A 22,815-nucleotide genomic window follows, 5' to 3' on the forward strand; every position below is an offset into this window, starting at 1 on the left:
TGTTTCCAGAAGATCTATCGGGATTACCTTCGAGTAGGGAAATCGAGTTTGAAATAGAATTGGCAACTGATACAACACCAATCTCGAAAGCTCCCTATAGAATGGCACCTACCGAACTAAAGGAGTTAAAGATACAACTACAAGAGCTTTTAGACAAGGGGTTCATCCTGTTGGGGTTTTATGCCCTAATTAAAACCAAAATTCTTTGTAATCTCATTTTATTATCAATAAAAGAATAGAAATCATTTTTGACATGGTCAATCACTTTGCTCACATGTTTTATTTTCATGATTATTTGTTTAATATAAACTTCTATTAAATCCTGAGCATATAGCTAATCTTATTTATAGTGCGTAATCACAGTGGAATATAAATATGATTATATGTTCAAAAATAAGTTAGTCCTAAGATTAGTCAGTGCACCGGATTTACACTGACTTGCCAATCTACGATATGATCTACTTACACATTACAGTGTTATGTTCTTTCCAGAATATTAGCAAAGTAGATAAGATCGGATGTATTTGTTACATCGGACAGGACCGATATTGACAGTTGATAAGATAAGTAAACATACCGTTATTATCTATTCTAGTCATATCATATAGTTGACCATAGGTAAATTCAATCTCAATTCTGAGTGGTTAGTATTCTAACTGATTGTATTATTTGAGTTCTTTGACTTGTTCGTTACCAGCTTACCCTACGGACTAGCCCATACTTACATCTTGGGAACTCGGTAGTATAATTGAGTGGGAGTGTTAATCATAGATATGAACATCTATAGCTTCTGATGAAGAAGTGAAACGATGGTTTCCTTTTAGTTTGGTTCAAGGTGATAAATGATAGAGATCTCATTTCAGTAATTAAATTAGTTTACTGAAATATCATTTACAAGGAACTAAGTGTTTTAAGGATAAAATACAATGAGAGGTAAAACAGTATTTTAGTCCCATCTCATTGTAGACCGTCTATAGAGGATTGAGTGACAATTATGGTTGTAACAATGGATAATTAATAGCGTATCTATATTTGTTATAGAGCGTTCTATGAATTCAAGAGTGCAATTCCAAGTCTATACTGGAGTCACGAGGAATTAATAAGTTAGTAAATTTATTTGTTAGATTTATGATAACTTATTGGAGCTTGATTTCATAGGCCCATGGTCCCCATTGTACCTTGGATAAAATCATCTAGATAGTCTCAATTAATTGATTTAATTATCAATTAGAATTATCAAAGTTGACCAGGTCAATTTTGGATAGTTTCACAGAGTTGTGTAATATTGAGAAGAAAAGAGAAATTATGGCAGATTTATTAATTAAGATAAATTGGTATCTAAATTAATAAATAAATTTAAATCAAGGTTCAAATTATAAATAATTAATTTGATAAATGATTTAAATAATTATTTAATTAATTAAATCAATAGAAAATAATACAGGCCTTGATTTTAAGTCCAATAGGCTTATAATCAAATGGGAAATTTCACGGGCCTATAGCCCATGATAATTTCGACCTAGGGCTTCAAAATGGCTGTTATTTTATTGATTTTTTAATTAAATTAAATGGCCTAATTGAGTCTATAAAAGGAGTGCTTAGAGAGAAGATTTTAAAAGACGACAGATAAGTCACAAGTCAGATTTTCTGATAGTTTTATATTCTCTCTAAACACAAGTCCTTTTCTAAGCCACTTTGTTACTTTCTCTTCTTCTCTCTATATCTATCTCATGTGTTGAGAATTGCCCACACTAGTCTAGGTGGTTCTAAGGATACATTGGAAGATCGTGAAGAAAATAGAAGATCGGTTCAGTTTCTTGATAATACTCTGCGACAGAGAGGATACAAGAGTTAGAGAAACTGAAGGAAGGACTCTTTAATTCCGCTGCGTATACTGTAAGTATTCTATTCTTTGTTTCCCTTGAATTCAATTTTAGAAATATGTTTTAGGCTATCTCGTATTAATTTGTTTAATATTAGATATACATGAAAATAAATAAAGATCCTGTATAAGCTTTTTCCAACAACTGGCCTCAGAGCCTTTGGTAATCTTTATTTTCATGCATGAACATGTTTAAAATTGGATTATATGATATGTTTGAATAATTGGATGGTTTTTCATGTTTTTATGAACATATTGATTTTATGTGAATTTTAACAATTTTTAGGTTATTTTGTTGTGTTTTCTATGCTATTAATTTTTATGTATGGTTTATTGTGTAAAACATGTTAAAAATTAATTAGAAAATGGTTTTGGTTGAAAAAATTGCACAAAAAAATTTTTCGAAATTTTTTGTTCTGGCTGCCATGCGCGCGCGCACACCGTGTGCACCAGCGCGCCCCGCCCACGCACCGCGCGCGCCACCCGCGCGCCCCGCGCGCACGCCCCTGCAGCCGCGCACACCAGCGCGCACGCACGCGCGCGCGCACCCCAGCCCCGCGCGCGCGCCACCAGCAGCCACAGCACTCGGGTGAACAGTACCCGATACGGGTACTGTTCATCCAGATTTTTTTTTTGAAAAATAAATAAAATTAAAATTGTAGAAATTTATTATGTATAATCAAAACCTAAAATATCTTTTTTGTTTTATCATTTAAATTTTTTAAAATAAGATATTTTGGTTAGTAGAGATTTAAATAATTAGATATTTTCTACAAAGATTCAAATTCAAATTTAAAATTAGACTAACAACTTAATTTTAAATCTTTTAATATATTAAAATATTAGAATTATGATATTAGATATTTAAGATATTTTCATTTAAATTCTTGATATTTTTATTAAATCTTTATTTGAAAATATAAATATCTTTTTATTATATAGTTTTTAATATTTAAATTATTTGAAATTTAATATTGTTAGTTAGATATTTTTATGGATATTTGAATTTGTTTAACTATTTGAGATATTTTAGGCTTGTTATAACTATTTGTATTTTATTATTTTTAAATGGTTAAAATATTAGATAATAGTTGTAACAACACAAGATATTTTTGGAAAATAGTTTAGATATTGATTTTAAAATTGGTTAAATTTTGAAAAATATCATGTTTTTCAGCCAATTAATAAAATATTTTTTTAATAAATGGGATTTAAATTAACTTTGGTTAATTGTTGATAAATTTTATTTAAATTAAATTAATATTTTTTTTTCAAATTAACCTAAAACCAAGTTGATTGTTGATAAATGAAATTTAAATTAACTATTGTTAATTGTTGATAAATTTCATTTAAATTAACTTATTTTTGTAACAATTTAATTAATTTGAATTTTTTTTTATAAATTCTAGATAATTAATTGTGGTATTTTTGCAAATGAAATAAATTGTGGTATTTTTGCATAAATTCATAGAATTGCTCATATAGTAACATGATTAGGCCCATCCAATTATAACATGTCTGTTTGCACTATATGTGGTATTTTTGCAATTGGGCTTAGATGCATATAGTGACCCATATGTTTGTTAAGGCCCATTTACCTGAGTTGGACTTAATTGTATAGGTTCATTATATTAGTTAAACCTAAATATTGATTAGCAACAAATTAATTCTAAATTAATTGAATTTGTTTCAATGTGACACTTTAGAATTAATAAGAAATTATAGGACTTTGGTTTTAAAAAATTTAATCTGTTTAATTTTTTTTGGAAAACCATAGTCATTAATTTTCTAAAAATAAATAATAAAAATACTAATTTTAATTTTATAATGAGCTTATTTTAAGAATTTTATTCGATCTCCACCGTTGGTTTAACATAGTCAATAGCTTAATGGGGCCTCGAGGCGCTTTGATTCGTCCTCCTACGGAAGGTGTTCATTAGTTATTTTGACAAGGTTAGATTTCGAAAGATAGATAATTATAGGTCAAATTCTACTAGACTCACCCCTACGGTGACTACTAGGACTAAATCTATGATTATTGAAACCATGGGTCTAGCTCATAAAATAAGAGATTTTGTTTTCTTATTTTGATCGAATAGTAGGTTGTTAATAATGGCGTCCATTATTAAATGAGTTTACAACTCTATTTAGCTAGTGGTATTTTTGACTCTCGCCAACCGGGACAAGGATATCATAGATTAGTTAAAAACCTAAAGAAATAGAGATATGATTGTTTTTGGTATTTTTTCTCATATCTTACATATTTTTGGTATATGTTGTGCTATTTCTTGAAATTTGTGTGAATAGAAGTTTTATTGAGCAAATGTGATAGATTTCTATTTTATTGATAATTTGTAGTTTTAAGTGTCTGTGTATACTCCCATCCTTTCTCAACTTTCAATGGAGAAACTCACTAGAAAAAACTTCCTTAATTGGACGCAGAATATCAACATAAAGTTGATTGGTGACAACTCCGAGCTCGTCATGATTGAGGAATCCCTAGAACGAGCATCGTGTCCGCACGTTAGTGATGTCACTGTCAATGCTCGTGATGGTACCGTAAATGCTTGGATAGCACCATCTCTGCACGTTCGTGATGGCACCGTAAATTCTCGGATGGCACCGTGTCTGCACGTTCGTGCTCAACTCAACTATGGTCTGACGCAGCTCATGAACGAGCTTCAGATTATTGAACCTATCATGGGTGGACCTTGTAAAGGAGGTGAAAATAAGACTGCTAATGTTACTGCTCATCTAGCTAAGGCTGAAGCTAACCAAGCTTCATCTTCGAAAGCTGGAAACAAGAGGAAAGGTGGACAAATAAACAACCCCAAGCCTGCAAAGGCTGCAAAGAAGAGTGCACAACCAAGTGCACAGACGCCTAAGGGGAAGAACATGAAAAACAAGAAAGGTAAAGATAAATGTTTTCACTGCAAAGAGAAGGGGCATTGGAAACGAGATTGCCCAAAGTTTCTAGCAGCTAAAAACAAAGCTTCTTGAATCGTGGGAGGAAGTGAACGAAGGTGGCTTAAAGCTTAGAGTTGGGAACGGAGCGTTCATTGCGGTCCAAGCTAGAGGAAGAGCTCGTCTGAAGTTCGGAAATAAATTTTTAATTTTAAAAGATGTATTTTTTATTCCGGATTTTAGTAGAAATTTAATTTCAGTTTCCATGTTGCAATTAGAACGATTTGTTATGACTTTCACAAGTTTTAATATATCTATTTCTTTCAATGGATCACAATTGTGTATTGCATGTTTGGAAAACAGGCTTTATATTCTGCGACCTAACGAACCCCTCGCTCTTAACAATGATTTATTCAAAGTAGCTAAACCTAGGACCAATAAACATCAAAAGACCGATAACAATAATATGACGTATTTATGGCACTTGAGACTAGGTCACATTGGCTATGATAGGATTTAAAGACTTACAAAGGACGGACCTTTGAGGGAACTCGCCTTAGGTGAATTACCAGTCTGTGAATCTTGTCTAGAAGGCAAACTGATCAAGCGTCCATTCTCTGCAAAGGGTGATAGGGCCAAAGAACCACTTGGTCTTGTGCATTCAAATGTTTGTGGACCTTTGAATATACAAGCCAGGGGTGGTTTTGAGTATTTCGTCACTTTCATTGATGATTACTCTAGATACTCATGTCTTTACCTAATGCATAGGAAATTAGAAACATTTTCAAAGTTTCAGGAATTCCTAGCAATGGCTCAAAACCAATTAGGTAAAAGGTTAAAGATCTTGCAATCTGATAGGGGTGGAGAATATTTGGATATGCAGTTCCAAGATCATTTAACTGAACTTGGGATTTTATCACAACTTACTGCCCCAGGTACTCCGCAACAAAATGGTGTAGCGGAACGCCGAAACAGAACTTTATTGGAAATGGTTAGATGCATGCTTAGTTACTCAACTCTACCAACTTCGTTCTGGGGACATGCAATTGAAACCGCAAATGACATTCTCAATGTCGTGCCGTCAAAATCAATCCCCAAAACACCTTTAGAACGCTGGAATGGTCGTGAACCTAGTTTACGCCATTATAGAATCTGGGGGTGTCCCGCTCACGTCCTGAGGAAAAAAGAGGGAAAGCTAGAACCGCGAACTGAAGTTTGCATGTTTGTTGGCTATCCTAAAGGTACTCGGGGTGGACTTTTCTACAGTCATTCAGAAAAGAAAGTGTTTACTTCTACAAATGCTACTTTTCTGGAAAATGACTATGTCCAGAACTTTAAACCTCGCAGCAAAGTAGTTTTAGAGGAGATGGTTAAAGAATTGACTCCAACCAATGTTCCATCGTCATCAACGCGTGTTGATGATGAAATTCCCACTCTTCATGTACAATCGATGCAAGTCAATTTAAATGAAGAAAGTACCACTGTTCCTGAGCAAACAGTCACGGAGCCTCGTCGTAGTGGGAGGGTTTCTAGAAACCCAGTTCGCTATGGTTTGGATGGTGAAACCAATATGGTTGTTGGTGACACTAGTGATGATGATCCATTGTCTTTCAAACAGGCAATGGCTAGCCCTGAAAAGGAACTATGGCTCGAAGCCATGAAACAGGAAATGGAGTCTATGTACTCAAATTCCGTCTGGGATCTTGTGGAAGCACCTAGTGACTTTAGGGCCATTGGGTGCAAGTGGATCTACAAGAAGAAACGAAGTGTTGATGGAAATATCGAGACTTATAAAGCTCGATTAGTGGCAAAGGGTTATACCCAAAGAGAAGGCGTGGACTATGAGGAAACTTTTAGTCCGGTAGCCATGCTCAAATCCATTCGCATCCTCCTATCCATAGCAGCCGCTCTCGACTATGAGATTTGGCAAATGGACGTCAAGACAACTTTTCTTAATGGAAAGCTTGACGAGGTCATTTATATGGATTAGCCAGAAGGATTTAAAGTATCTGGACAAGAAGGAAAAGTTTGTAAGTTAAATAGGTCCATCTATGGACTTAAGCAAGCTTCTCGTTCCTGGAATCTTAGGTTTGATGAAATAATCAAAACCTATGGCTTTGAACAAAATATTGATGAGCCCTGTGTTTACCAACTGAAGGCAAATCAAATAGTGATATTCCTGGTTCTTTATGTAGATGATATCTTACTCATTGGAAACAATGTTAAGAAATTATCAGATGTGAAGAATTGGCTGAGCACTCAATTCCAGATGAAGGATTTGGGTGAAGCAAGTTATGTTCTAGGTATCCAGATCATCAGGGATAGAAAGAACAAACTTTTAGCTTTATCTCAAGCAGCTTACATTGATAAAGTGCTTGAACGTTTCTCAATGAAAAATTCCAAGAAAGGGCGTCTACGGTCCCGCCATGGAATTCATCTTTCAAAGAAGCAGTCTCCCCAGACTCCTGAAGAGGAAGATGCAATGAGAAAAGTTCCTTACGCATTTGCAGTTGGAAGTCTGATGTATGCCATGTTGTGTACTAGACCAGATATCTGTTATGCAGTGGGAGTAGTGAGCAGGTATCAGTCAAACCCAGGACCGGAACATTGGATAGCAGTTAAGCATATCCTGAAGTATTTGAGACGGACTAGGGATTATATGTTAGTCTACAAGGGTGGTGTTCTGAACCCTGTAGACTACACCGATTCAGATTTTCAGACTGATGTCGATGACAGAAAGTCTACCTCTGGAATGGTGTTTACTCTTGGGGGTGGAGCTGTGATTTGGAGAAGCGTAAAGCAGTCTGCAATCTCATATTCCACCATGGAGGCTGAGTACATAGCTGCGTCAGAAGCAGCTAAGGAAATAGTCTGGCTAAAGAAGTTCTATTCGGATCTTGGAGTTATTCCAGAAATGGATAAATCGCTTGTGTTGTTTTGTGACAATACAGGAGCGATAGCCAACTCGAAAGAACCTCGAAGTCACAAAAGGAGTAAGCATATAGAAAGGAAGTATCACATTATTCGAGAATATGTGGCCAGGGGAGATATGAAGGTTATGAAGATTGCAACTGAAGACAATCTTGCAGATCCATTTACAAAGACACTACCAGAAGCTACATTTGATAAGCATATCAAGGAGATGAGATTAGTAGAATTAAGGCATTAGTTTCAATTAGTGCAAATGGGAGTTTGTTGGGGTTTTATGCCCTAATTAAAACCAAAATTCTTTGTAATCTCATTTTATTATCAATAAAAGAATAGAAATCATTTTTTGACTTGGTCAATCACTTTGCTCACATGTTTTATTTTCATGATTATTTGTTTAATATAAACTTCTATTAAATCCTGAGCATATAGCTAATCTTATTTATAGTGACGTAATCACAGTGGAATATAAATATGATTATATGTTCAAAAATAAGTTAGTCCTAAGATTAGTCAGTGCACCGGATTTACACTGACTTGCCAATCTACGATATGATCTACTTACACATTACAGTGTTATGTTCTTTCCAGAATATTAGCAAAGTAGATAAGATCGGATGTATTTGTTACATCGGACAGGACCGATATTGACAGTTGATAAGATAAGTAAACATACCGTTATTATCTATTCTAGTCATATCATATAGTTGACCATAGGTAAATTCAATCTCAATTCTGAGTGGTTAGTATTCTAACTGATTGTATTATTTGAGTTCTTTGACTTGTTCGTTACCAGCTTACCCTACGGACTAGCCCATACTTACATCTTGGGAACTCGGTAGTATAATTGAGTGGGAGTGTTAATCATAGATATGAACATCTATAGCTTCTGATGAAGAAGTGAAACGATGGTTTCCTTTTAGTTTGGTTCAAGGTGATAAATGATAGAGATCTCATTTCAGTAATTAAATTAGTTTACTGAAATATCATTTACAAGGAACTAAGTGTTTTAAGGATAAAATACAATGAGGGGTAAAACAGTATTTTAGTCCCATCTCATTGTAGACCGTCTATAGAGGATTGAGTGACAATTATGGTTGTAACAATGGATAATTAATAGCGTATCTATATTTGTTATAGAGCGTTCTATGAATTCAAGAGTGCAATTCCAAGTCTATACTGGAGTCACGAGGAATTAATAAGTTAGTAAATTTATTTGTTAGATTTATGATAACTTATTGGAACTTGATTTCATAGGCCCATGGTCCCCATTGTACCTTGGATAAAATCATCTAGATAGTCTCAATTAATTGATTTAATTATCAATTAGAATTATCAAAGTTGACCAGGTCAATTTTGGATAGTTTCACAGAGTTGTGTAATATTGAGAAGAAAAGAGAAATTATGGCAGATTTATTAATTAAGATAAATTGGTATCTAAATTAATAAATAAATTTAAATCAAGGTTCAAATTATAAATAATTAATTTGATAAATGATTTAAATAATTATTTAATTAATTAAATCAATAGAAAATAATACAGGCCTTGATTTTAAGTCCAATAGGCTTATAATCAAATGGGAAATTTCACGGGCCTATAGCCCATGATAATTTCGACCTAGGGCTTCAAAATGGCTGTTATTTTATTGATTTTTTAATTAAATTAAATGGCCTAATTGAGTCTATAAAAGGAGTGCTTAGAGAGAAGATTTTAAAAGACGACAGATAAGTCACAAGTCAGATTTTCTGATAGTTTTATATTCTCTCTAAACACAAGTCCTTTTCTAAGCCACTTTGTTACTTTCTCTTCTTCTCTCTATATCTATCTCATGTGTTGAGAATTGCCCACACTAGTCTAGGTGGTTCTAAGGATACATTGGAAGATCGTGAAGAAAATAGAAGATCGGTTCAGTTTCTTGATAATACTCTGCGACAGAGAGGATACAAGAGTTAGAGAAACTGAAGGAAGGACTCTTTAATTCCGCTGCGTATACTGTAAGTATTCTATTCTTTGTTTCCCTTGAATTCAATTTTAGAAATATGTTTTAGGCTATCTCGTATTAATTTGTTTAATATTAGATATACATGAAAATAAATAAAGATCCTGTATAAGCTTTTTCCAACACATCCGACCGAGCTATTCGCCTTGGGGAGCACCAGTGCTTTTTGTCAAAAAGAAAGACGGGAGTATGAGGATGTGCATCGACTATCAAGAACTTAATAAAGTGACGATCAAGAACAAATACCCTTTACCTTGAATAGATGATCTTTTTGATCAACTACAAGGATCTACAGTATTCTCGAAGATAAATTTGAGGTTGGGGTATCATTAGCTAAGAGTACGAAAAGAAGATATCCCAAAGACAGCTTTTCAAACTAGATATGGACACTACGAGTTTCTGGTAATGTCTTTTGGCTTAACAAAGGCACCAACAGTGTTCATGGATCTTATGAACCGTGTATTTAAGGACTAACTGGATAAGTTCGTTGTGGTGTTTATAGACGACATATTGATCTACTCAAAAATGAAAGCCGAGCATGAAGAGCACCTGTGACTGACGTTGGGACGACTCAAAGGTCATCAATTATACGCTAAGTTTAAGAAATGCGAATTCTGGTTAGAGAAAGTGGAATTTCTAGGACACATTGTGTCTAAAGATGGCGTGGAAGTAGATCCAGCCAAGATCGAAGCAGTGAAGAACTAGCCCAAACCTAAGAATGCAACGGAGGTGAGAAGTTTTCTGGGATTGGCAGGATACTATAGACGATTTGTTGAAGGGTTCTCCAGAATAGCTACACCCTTAACAAATTTGACGAGGAAGCAACCAAAATTTGAATGGACGGAGAAATGCGAAGAAAGCTTCCAGACGTTAAAGGATAAGCTCATAACAGCCCCAATCTGTGCGTTCCAAACGATAAGGGCAAGTTTGTAGTGTATTGCGATGCGTCGAAGCAGGGACTTGGATGTGTTTTGATGCAAGACGAAAAAGTGGTCGCCTATGCCTCGAGACAGCTTAAGGAGTACGAATAGCGGTATCTGACTCATGACTTAGAATTAGCAGCGGTGGTTTTCGCTCTAAAGATTTGGAGGCACTATCTGTACGAAGAAAAGTGCATAATCTGTACGGATCACAAAAGTCTAAAGTACTTCTTTACGCAAAAGGAGCTTAATATGAGGCAACGAAGGTGGCTGGAGTTAGTAAAGGACTATGATTGTGAGATCTTATATCATCCGGGAAAGGCTAATGTTGTGGCAGACGCACTTAGTAGGTGGAGTTACGGAAGCTTGTCAACACTTAAGGGAATAGCTCAACACTTACAAGATGATATTAACAGGTCTGGAATTGAGCTAATAACTGGACAACTAGCTGTAACGACCCAAATTTGCTAATAAGGCTTAAGGGCCTTGATTAGCGTGCCAGGAGGGCATGATGGGAATTATGTGTGATTTTTATGAATTAAATGCATGATTATGATTTAAAGCATGTTATATGACTATTTGTTTATCTGAGATGCATGACTATGTATATTAGTATGCATGTAGGCCCGGATCGTGTTAGGAGGGCATAACTGTAATTTTGGCCATGTTGGGCATAACTGTGTTGGTATGTGATAATTGTATTCCGTGAATTGTACCACGTGTGTGTGGTTTTATTATTGTGATGCACGTGCCGAGACGGTCCTAGAGAGCTAGTTAGCTTAGATGTCACAACGGGATTTTGTACCCGGCTCGGGAGGAGCCTAGGGGTACCTCGAGAATTTTATGGTTAAGTTGAGATTTAGCGGGTAATGGTTATTGGAGATTTAGTAACCTAGGTAACCATTAGTTACTGCTGAGAGTAACAAGTTTTAGAAAGAAAATGGTAGAAATGAAATGAAAGTGTAAAGACTTAAGTGCCCTTGGAGGTTTAGCTAAGGAGGATTAGTAGGAAGGGGTAATTTGGTCTTTTGGCTGGGGATTATGAAAATTCTCAGCTGGGTATATGGGGTTCGGTTTGGACATTGGTTTTATGAGGCATTGATAGAGTTTGAAGAGAAGAGAAAAGAGAGGAAAAAGCTAGGGCAAGCAAGAAGAAGAAGAAGAAGAAGAAAAGGAGAAGTGGGAGTCTAGGATGAGATCAAGGACTTTGTGTGGGTTCTCCATTGGAGGTAAGTGTTTTATACATATTTAAGTTTGGGTTTTGGTTTTGATTTGAGGAAATTAAATGCCTAAGCTAAGCTTTGTTGGGTTTTGGGATAGTTGCTGAATTTTAAGATCAATGGGTGTGAATCTTGGGTATATTGATGTTTTGAGCTTGAATCTTGAGTTATGGGTTGTTATATGGTCTATTTGATGTTTGAAATTGGTTTTGGGGTTTGGGTATTGGTTTGGTGTGATTTGGAAGGTTTTAGCTCGGAGAAAACGCAGGAGAAAACCCAGAATTCTGGGTCTGCGAAGGCGTGCTGCGACACAGGTTTTTCGTGCCGCGGCGAGGGAGCCTCTGGCTGTTGGGTGCCGCGGCACAAGGATGTGGTGCCGCGGCACAAGGCTAAATTCAGGGCATCATTTTTAGGCAATTTTAGGCCTTTGCTCCGGGGGTTCGAGGGATGTCTCCGGGGTGTTGTTTTAAGGTTTTAGAGGTCCCGAGAGTGCGGGATTGGTCCCGGGAAGTGGTTTTGGGTTGATTAGTATTGAGGGATGTTTCTTGTGTGTTGTGACTAGGTTGTTGGTGAGGCTCATGCTTGAGGACCGTGCTCGCGGCTTTAGTGCATCAGGAGGCTCGGAATTCAGGTAAGAAAACTATAACACCCGAGGTTAGGGCATGGCCCCAGATTGTATTATGTGCAAATGTTTAAACTTAAATGAATCATGATGTGTGTGAATGATTATTTCGAATGTACTATATGTGTGATTATGATGAAATGAGCGGCCGTGGGCCGAGTACGGCGTAGGCCGGGGCGGCCGTGGGCCGAGTACGGCGTAAGCCGGGGCGGCCGTGGGCCGAAAGTAACACCTAGCACATGGGATGCTATATTCAGGGTGGGACCCAAGGGATACATGAGTTATCCTCGCGGTGAGAACCGATACCCCAGGCTTCGGTAAGGCTCTGGGGCGGCTTGGCCGTGTTTGCTTAGTCTAATGATTGACTTGTTTATTGTGGATTATCTGTTATGATAAACTGTATACATTGCATATGTTATGTCCTGCATGAGTTTTCTTGCTGGGCTTCGGCTCACGGGTGCTCTGTGTTGCAGGTAAGGGCAATGACTGAGTCAACCAACCATGAGTACGGAGAGCGTGAAGCGACGTGTACATGTTTGGCCTGCCCGACTGCTTTGGTTGGGGGTTTATTCGAAAATGGCTGTAATAATCTATAATTTTATAATTTCTCAAACTGTAACCTTATTTCAGGATGTAATTAGTTTTCAAACCTTATTTTGGGATCCCAACTGTTTAATAATAGAAGTTTTGATGAAACGATGCATTTTCAAAGATTACAGCCTTAACTTTTAATTAGTCACACTTTTGTTTCAAAAACCTCGGTTAGCGAGTTCATTGCACACTGTTTTGTCTTAAAAACTCACTTAGTAACGGCTCTAAGGAAGTAGGGCGTTACACTAGCCGACCTCACAATCAAGTCAACTCTAATGGAGGAAATAAAGGAGAAACAACAAGAGGACGAGTTTCTTCTTAAGATGAAGGCAACATTACAAAGTTCATAGAATGTCGATTTCTCCTTGAAAAAGAAGGCATGCTACGATATAGAAACCGAGTATATGTGCCAGAAAGTGGAGGATTAAGAGAAAGTATTATGAAGGAAGCGCAAACTACTCCGTATTCACTTCACCCAGGATCGACCAAGATGTACAACAATGCAAGACAATGCACTGGTGGTCGGGGATGAAGAAAGACATAGCAGAATTTGTAGCGAAATGCCTTACATGTCAACAAGTTAAAGCTGAACATCAAAGACCCGCTGGAACTTTGCAACCATTGGAGATTCTCGAATGGAAATGAGAAGATATAACGATGGACTTCGTGATGGGATTACCAAGGACCACAGAGATAGTAAGATTACATGGAGTCCCAAAGATGATTGTCTCTGATAGAGGATCGATTTTTACCTCGAAGTTCTGGGAAAGCCTACACCATGCAATGGGCACTAAGTTAAAACTAAGTTCGACATTTCACCCTCAAACCGATGGTCAGTCAGAACGCACCATACAAATATTAGAAGATATGCTGAGGTCGTGTGCATTAGACTTCTTAGGATCATGGAGCAAGTATCTTCCATTAATAGATTTCTCTTACAACAATAGTTATCAAGCGACGATAGGCATGGCACCTTATGAGATACTATATGGACGAAAGTGTCGATCACCACTTCATTGGGATGAGGTGGGTGAAAGAAGATACTTAGGACCTGAGGCTGTAAGAGAAGCAAGAGAGGCAATAGAAAAGATAAGACAACAAATGGTTGCCGCTCAAAGTCGCCAGAAAAGCTATGCCGACACTAAGAGACGAAATGTTGAGTTTTCAGTAGGCGACCAAGTCTTTCTCAAAGTTTCTCCAATGAAGGGAATTATGCGTTTCGGAAAGAAAGGAAAGTTAAGCCCAAGGTTTATAGGTCCTTTTGAGATATTGGACAAAGTAGGGCATGTAGCATATCGGTTGGCTTTACCGCCATCATTAGCTAAAACACATAATGTTTTTCATGTATCGATGTTGAGAAAATACATATCAGATCCATCCCATGTGCTCGATTACAAGGCTCTGGAGTTAAAACAAGATTTCAGTTATGAAGAACGGCCAGTACGCGTTCTAGAGTGGGGAACTAAGGAGTTAATGTTCAAAAGTATCCATATTGTTAAAATCTTGTGGAGCAATAGCACTGAAAGAGAGGTAACATGGGAATTAGAGGCAGATATGAGGAAACGATATCCCGAGATATTTGGTGAGTAAAATTTCGAGGACAAAATTTCTTTAAGGAGGGAAGATTGTAATATCCAAGTAGCTCAGTTACTTAATTGTTTGTTATTTAGTTATGACATGTTCATTAATAGTGTTAATTTAAAATAATACTTTTAGTTGTGGTATTATTTTAATTAATTTTAAAAAAGTGAGATGGTTGCATAGATTACTATAGAATTATCTTATTAGATAAATTTGTATTTACCTTGAGTTTATAATTTTTTATTAAGTTTTCTATTAGAATTTAATTGTTGCCTTATTCTCAAGGTACGTGGAAGGAAAAGTTTTTTTTAGCATGTTATTAATTTATTCAAGAGATTTTTAGGTTAACATTTATATTAATTAGTGGTCAAGGAAAGAATAAAGGGGATCGTATATTTTTAGGATTTGATTAATTAGTTGACTTTGACTCGTTATTTTAGGGAGAGTCATGTGGCTTGAATAAAGGAATTGGTTATATATTAGATGAGTGGAGATTGGCGCAAAAGAGTATTGATTGACTAGGAGTGGAAGTTTTTTTGTTACATATATATTGAAAGTTGAATTTTGTTTTTTTGACTGAGAATGAGGTTAGTTTACTTTATAAAAATAAATGTAAATAAAAATATATATAATTATTTAGTAAAGTCAGAGAGAATTTTGGATAGGCTAGTATTAGTTAGGGTCAAGGATAGTTAGGTGGGAAATAGATATTTTAGGACTTTCAAATTTGAATAGTTTTGAATATTGAAAACTAAAATGGAAACGTGATATATTTTTTAAAAGCCTATAAATAAGAGTAGTCAATAGACAGTGAAATTTAGAGAAAATAAGTGGCATTTGGGTGCTTGAGATTTTGGCTGGTATAGTATTCAAGGTATGGTTGAGTTATTTAGTTTTAATGATTTAAATAATTTTTTTAGATTAAGGTTCAAATAATTAGCAGCTAAGAAGGTGGTCTTTGTTGTTTCGATTATATTCTTGGGGTGAGATTTTTATTTTCATTTATTGCAATAAGTTGAATTCTCTTGATAGATAGGACTCTAACACCTATTGTGGTAAAATTAGGTTCTTCGTTTTGCAATCTCTTGCGCTCGTTATTTGATAATCTTTGAGGTAAGGAAAATTAGATAGTTTAGTATTATGATCTAGTTTATGTAATGTGTGATATAGTTTATGTTTGTATGACCTAACATTTCAGGTACAATAAGGGGTAAGTGTGTCTGGACCTAAGGTGTCCAATGATGTATGACGGACTATGTCCGATAGGCTCAGTTGCCAAAACTTTATGACAGACCTATGTCCGGTGTATGACAGACTTTTGTCCGGGGCTTAATTGCCACCCCTGTATAAACACTTATCTTTTTATTATATCTGACTTGTTATTTTAGTTATGATTATGATATATGACCTATAGTTATGACTTATGACCTATGACTTATGACTTAGAGTATGATTTATGATTCATGGCTTAGATTATGACTTAAGTTATGATATGGTCTAGATGTTTGTGTTTACATGACTCTTGTGAATTGTGTTATGTTTGATTGTATGACTAACTCTTGTTTGTATTTTCCTTACTGAGCTTGGAAGCTCACCCATTATTATGTTGTTGTTCAGGCAATTGATGATAGAAAGGTCGGTGGTGAGTGAGACCTAGGAGCTTCGTGATGTACTCGTGGGGACCATATAGTCGAGGAAGATCAAGCGTGCATATTTTTATTAAAGCATGTTATTTGAAATTTTTATTTAAATGTGGCTCATTTTTTTTTATGTTAAAGACAAATTATTTTATTTTTGTTGAACCATGGATCCATGTATTTATTTTCAAGTTTTTATTCAATAAAAGAGCAATATTTATGAACTATGATCCAACGTTGTGTTCTCGGTAATCTATGAGAAAATAGTACGTTACAATCAATTTTGTAATTTTATTAATTTAAATAAGATTGTTATTTTCTAAGGAAACATGATAATTATAAGTATTTTAAATAAATTTAACCATTTATTATTTCAATGTAATTTAAAAATAATAAATGGATTTATTATATTTTTAAATGGCTAAATGAATTTATTTTTATGAAATAAAATAATGTTTTGAGAGTTTTAATCAACTTAGTGATTTTAATGAGATAAATAATGGTAAGAGAGTATGTCGCTAAATCCTTATTTTGAAAATGATAGAAATAAGCGCGTATAAATTATTATTTTTAACAACGTTCCCACGTATGCATGTCGCATGCAAATGCAGTTTTACGTTAAAAAATATGTCTAATATTCAACCATATGAATTTTACTTAAAAACCATGCATGTCAAATAGGTATAAGTTGCATTATTCTTTTGGTGATTTTATGTATAAATATGCTTATGTTTGGAAAATGTGTAGTTTTCACCATGTGTGCATGACCCATGCACACATTGGGTATATGAGTTGGGCACAAGAAAGTCTTATGTTGATTATGGTTATAGGCTCGTTGTGAAGTTTGTCAAATTTTGCTTTGCTCAGACCTAAGATAAGGAAGTTAGATAGAATTCTATTTGTTTATGCTATGAACGGTAAGATTAGCTTGTTTAAGGATAAATGATATATATGAAGATGTACCATGTGATATGATGTATGAAATGTTGTTATGATTTGTTGATGAATGTAAGAAATCATGTATCTTTCCTTGGCTTTGATATGACTGAACTGAATGTATTTCTGTATGTTGTATGATATGTAATGGTTGTTAGCATGATGAACGCGACCCAACAAAGGGGTTACTAAGGATGTGAAGACGTAACCCGAGTTACTAAGGATATATAGACGTAACTCATAGGGCGGACGCGCTGAGGTTATTCAAGGACCAGAAATCCTGTTTACCTCAAGATGTGACATGGACAAGTTAGCGGGCCATGTGCACAAATATATGATGATGATGCTTATGATGACAATGTTTATGATGATGATGTTTATGATGACAATTTATGATAATGATGTTTATGATGACGACGTATGATGATGTTAAGTATGATGTATAACGATGTACGAATGTGAATATGTTTGTTGTGTTTACTTGTGTGTTGTTTGTACTTCCTTAATGGCCTTTTAGCTCACCCCCTTACTTTCTCTTTGGCACGCATGGTGATGTGGGGAGTTCCGACGTCAGGGTGTGTATGGCGTGGGGGTATCCTATGGGCGAGAAAACGATCAGTTTTTAAACACCAAAATTTAAAGAACGATGTTATGTTTTATTTTGATTTCCAAAATTGTCAGTGTGACTTGAACTATATTTATTTTTAAAATGTTGCATGAGAACTTTTATTTTATTTTAAACTATTGGGCCCAACTTGCATGTCTTAGTAAGGCCCTACTGAAGATTTTCATATAATAATGGGTTTTTCTTCTATAAGTTTATGAGCATGAGGATGTTTTACAAAGTATTAGTTTAGGGAATTTTACATTAGGTGAGATGAATTTGACAAGGTAAAAATCCACTATTAATATTCTATACCTAGCCGCCCACTCTCTAGGAATTCTCTTCTCATGTGTTGAGACTTGCCCACACAAACACTAGATTGTTTTAGAGAAAGACTTGGAAGACTGTGATCTTGTTTCAAAGCGATTTGGATTCCTTGCAATACCTAGCATAATTTAACAAGGATAAAAGGTTAGGGAATCCAAAGGGTGTAGTCATTGTTCCACTACTCATCTCGTAAGTACTCTAATGGTTTTATTGTTGTATTTACGAATCTTTATATGAAAATCACTTCTATGCATGTATTTATATTTTCTATCGTATGTTATTTTGTGCAATATGGATTATGCATATAGACTTATATAAATGAGATTCTACAACTGGTATCAAAGCCACGTTGTTAGTTTATATGTTTATATACATGTATGCGATTTTTTGATATGTTAGATATGTTTATTGGATGGTAGCATAATTATTTGCATGTTTAAGTTTTATGTATGTGTGATGTTAAAATAATATTGTTCATAATTTTGTATGTTAATGATTGTTTATGTGTGTTTTATTTTATTGTATAAAACTTATAAACTTTGTACAAGAAATCAAAGTCTGAAAGCTCCACAAAAATAATTTTTTTTAGCCTATGAAATATGTATATATCTATATGTGTTTTATTTTTTTTAAGTTATATATGTATCGTAAATAATAATAATAATAATAATAATAATAATAATAATAATAATAATAGTAACTCCCGATTTTTTTTTGTGGTAAATGATTTTTTTAGGAATCATTATATATATAATTATGTATATGTTTTAAGGTGATATTAATAAAACAAAAAATAAAAGTGGCTGCCGTATTTTTTTTTTTTTGGAATATTTTTTGGAAACAAATATATATTTATATATGTGAGGCAATTTAAAAAAATATCATTTATTTTGGATTTGTATTTTTGATTCCTTAATAAATGATATATATTTTTGCAAGTAAATATTTTTTGGTAATTTTTTTTCTAAAAAGAGAAGATATATATTTTTTCAAATGGGAACAATTGAATTAGTTTTTATTTGATTGATATTTTGAAGATTGATTGAATTAAAATTAATTGTGATAAATTAATTGATTGATTTCATGAAATTGATTGATTAATTATGTTTTTAGCTATTAATTTAGTTTGGTAATAAATGTGTACATGCATAAATTAGTAACATGTCATATAGATTGTATACTAGACTCATCCATTAATAAACATGGCATACATCATTATAATTGTCATTTTTGCAAATTTGTGCTTTAGATGATAGGTTTATAGTGATGGCCCATTATTTTAGATAATGGGAAAATGATCAAATAAAATGGGTCATAATCTTGATAAGTTTTATTTGGGCCCAAATTGAACATGTAAAGTTTAAATTATTCTCTTATATGTGGTTCCACTTGTGAATGCCCATTTGTTTTGCATTACTAGATTTGACATAATCAATTGAATAACGATCAATAAAATGAAGGTTTAAATTCCTGTCTTTTGTGTTATGTATGGAAGTTTGGGGGCCTTGTAGTGGAAATGACATACAGGACCCAGCCATCCTCCATGCTAGCCCAAATTGTTAAGACTCATTTACCTAAGTTGGACTTGATTGTATTAGATTAATTCTAGTTGAACCTAAACTAATTGATTAGTAACATAGTAATTCTAAATATTTAAAATGGATTTAAATGAGTATTTTAGAATTAAAAGAAATTTATACTAAGGTTTATTAATTATTTTAAATAATATAAAAACCTAGTTTTATAAATTTCACAAGGAAAATACTAAATTAAAATAATGAGCTTTAATTTTTGAAATTCAATCTCCACCGTTAATTTAACAATGTTAGAGTTTAGTGGAGTCTTATGGCGCTTTGATTACGTCTCTCTACGGATGGTGTTCACTGGACTTTTAACAAGGTTAAATTTCTTAGGATAGATAGTTATAGATCAAAGCCTTATATACTCGTCCCTACGGTGACTATAAGAAATAAGTCTATAATAATCGAAACCGTGGGTCCAGCTCATAAAGTTAAAAATAATTGGATTTCGTGACTTCAATCGGATAGGAAAGTTATTAATAATAGTTTTAGACTATTATTAATTGAGATGTTTTCTCTATTTAACTAAATGAATTTGTGGTTCTCGCCTACCAGGACACATGTATTCATGGCTAGTTAAAATACCTTAGAAATAGTAGATATGTGTTTTTTAGTATTTCACATATCTATGCATATTTTATATGCTTGAGCTATTTCTGAATGTTTATGTGATTAAATGTTTGTTAAACAACGCATTGATTTCTGCTTATTGATAATTATAACACTATGTCTAATCCCATTATCTCCCTTCTCTCCAAGGAACTTCTCACTGGAGAGAATTTTTCCAAATGGAAGTCAAACATCAACATTGTGTTGATCGGTGACAACTCCAAGTTTGTTATGGCTGAAGTTTTCCCTGACGTCCCTAGTGATTTATCTTCAAAAGAATCAAGGGAGAAGTACGAGCGTTGGCTCGCTACCAACAACAAAGCCAGGGCATACATGCTAGCTAGCACGTCGGACACGCTAAGGATGAAGCTAGAGGATGTTGAAACTGCCTATGAAATCATGGAGCAGCTTCAGGAAATGTTCGAACACAAATCTGGACAAGCTCGTTTCGAGGCAACGAAGAAGTACGCTAATGCCAGGATGGCACCTGGAATGCATGTTCGTGATCACTTTATGAAGATGACGAACTACTTTCAAGAGGCAAAATTGCACGGAGCCACCATAGAGGAGGAAACTCAAGTGAGGCTTATTCAGAATAGTATTGCTCCCAGTTTTCTTCCATTCACCACAAACTACTTACTAAACAAACTGAAGTACAGAATGACTCAACTCATGAACGAGCTTCAAATGTTTGAAGGTATCAATAGTGGACCAAGTAAGGAACATGACAAGAAGTCTGTTGCTGTAGGTCGCTCCTGAAGAAGATAACTTAGCTTCATCCTCGAAGAGCAACAAGAGGAATAAGAGAAAAAACAAGAAGGGAAAAACCACAACTACTACAAAACCAGCTGGAGGTGCTGCAAAACCTGCTAGGGAAAAACCTGCTGCTAAGAAAGCCAAAGGAGCATGTTTCCACTGCAAGGAGACTGGGCATTGGAAAAAGGATTACCCAACTCTCAAGGCTAAAGGAACCCAAGGTAATTGTCAATCTTTTGTCTTGGATGTATGTGTTTTGGAAGATGATAATTCTGTATGGATTATAGATTCTAGATCCACTAACCATGTATGCACTTCTTTGTAGCTACTTAGCAATTGATCACCAGTTAGGAAGGCGAGCTGAAGCATAGAGTCATAAATGGAGCATTCGTGAACGTTGAAGCAAGAGGACAAGCTTGTCTAAATTTTGGAGATAAATATTTAGTTTTAAATAATGTTTATTTTATTCCAAACTTTAGTCAGAATTTAATTTCAGTTTCTTTATTACATCAACAACATTTTGCTGTAACTTTCACAATTTTAGTACATCATTTTCATTGAATGGATGTGAATTTTGTGTTGGATGTATGGAAAACGTGTTAGGAAAATATATGTTATTTCAATGGAAATAGTAAGAAATATTACAACTCTAGACACAATATTACAAATAAATAATATTGATTAAATAATGTTACAACTCTATGAATGAAAATACAAATAAACAAGAGCAGAATTAGAAGAAGAGAATGGAGAAATAAAACTCTAAACAAAATGATACAAATAAAGGAAAATGTTTGTAACAAAAGAAATGAGAGATTACAATTCTTAAACAAGAAATACAAGTAAATGAGACGAGGAATATGAAGATGAAAAGCAATAGAATAAAAGAAAAGAACAAGAAACAAAGAACAAACAACTCTCACTCACACTACCACGTGAAGAGTGTTGGGGATCACCAACTTGAACAAGGTTTGAAACCTTTGTCCAAAAGCTTATTTCCCTCTAACTCAAGCACTATGGGATCTCTCACGGATTTGAAAATTTCGTTCTTGAATATTCAAGCCTCTAGGTGTTTTCTAGCCAAGTGCTCTAATGGGTAGAAAAGTTGTGTCTTACAAGTGAGCAATAGGCTCCTATTTATAGAGTTTAGAGACACCCTTTGAATTTCAAATTCCACCAACCCCCATTGCTGTTACCAATGATTAATTGGATGTTTATGAAATTAAAAATAAGATTTGGGAGTTATTTTTGTTTTTGGATTCGTTCAAAAAGGTTGGAAAAAACTGATTTTTGGTCAGTCAAACACTGTGGTCGTGCCCATGGACATTGCTGGTCACGGCCATGGCCCTTTGTCCCCCAAGTCGCGGCCACCAGTGCTCCTGGCCGCAACCACTGCCCATTTTCTGCACACCAAATTGTGTTATTTTCCAAACGGTTCCAAATCACTCCCAATTGATTTTGTAACCCCCAAAACACATGATTGGGGTTAAAATCATATCTCTAACAACCATTTCACATATGGCTTTAAGAAATTCATCTCAATATTGTGTAACAACAAATCTACACAATAATGGGAAATATTTGGAAGTTAAAAATTTGTAACTGAATTTGTAACACCAAATATGTTACATATTTAGATATTCACATATATCTAAATATTGTAACTCTCTATTATATGTTACAATATGTGACACTCTTTGTCACATTTATTTAATCTA

This window comes from Humulus lupulus, chromosome X, assembly GCF_963169125.1.
Source record: "Humulus lupulus chromosome X, drHumLupu1.1, whole genome shotgun sequence".
Lineage (NCBI taxonomy): Eukaryota > Viridiplantae > Streptophyta > Magnoliopsida > Rosales > Cannabaceae > Humulus > Humulus lupulus.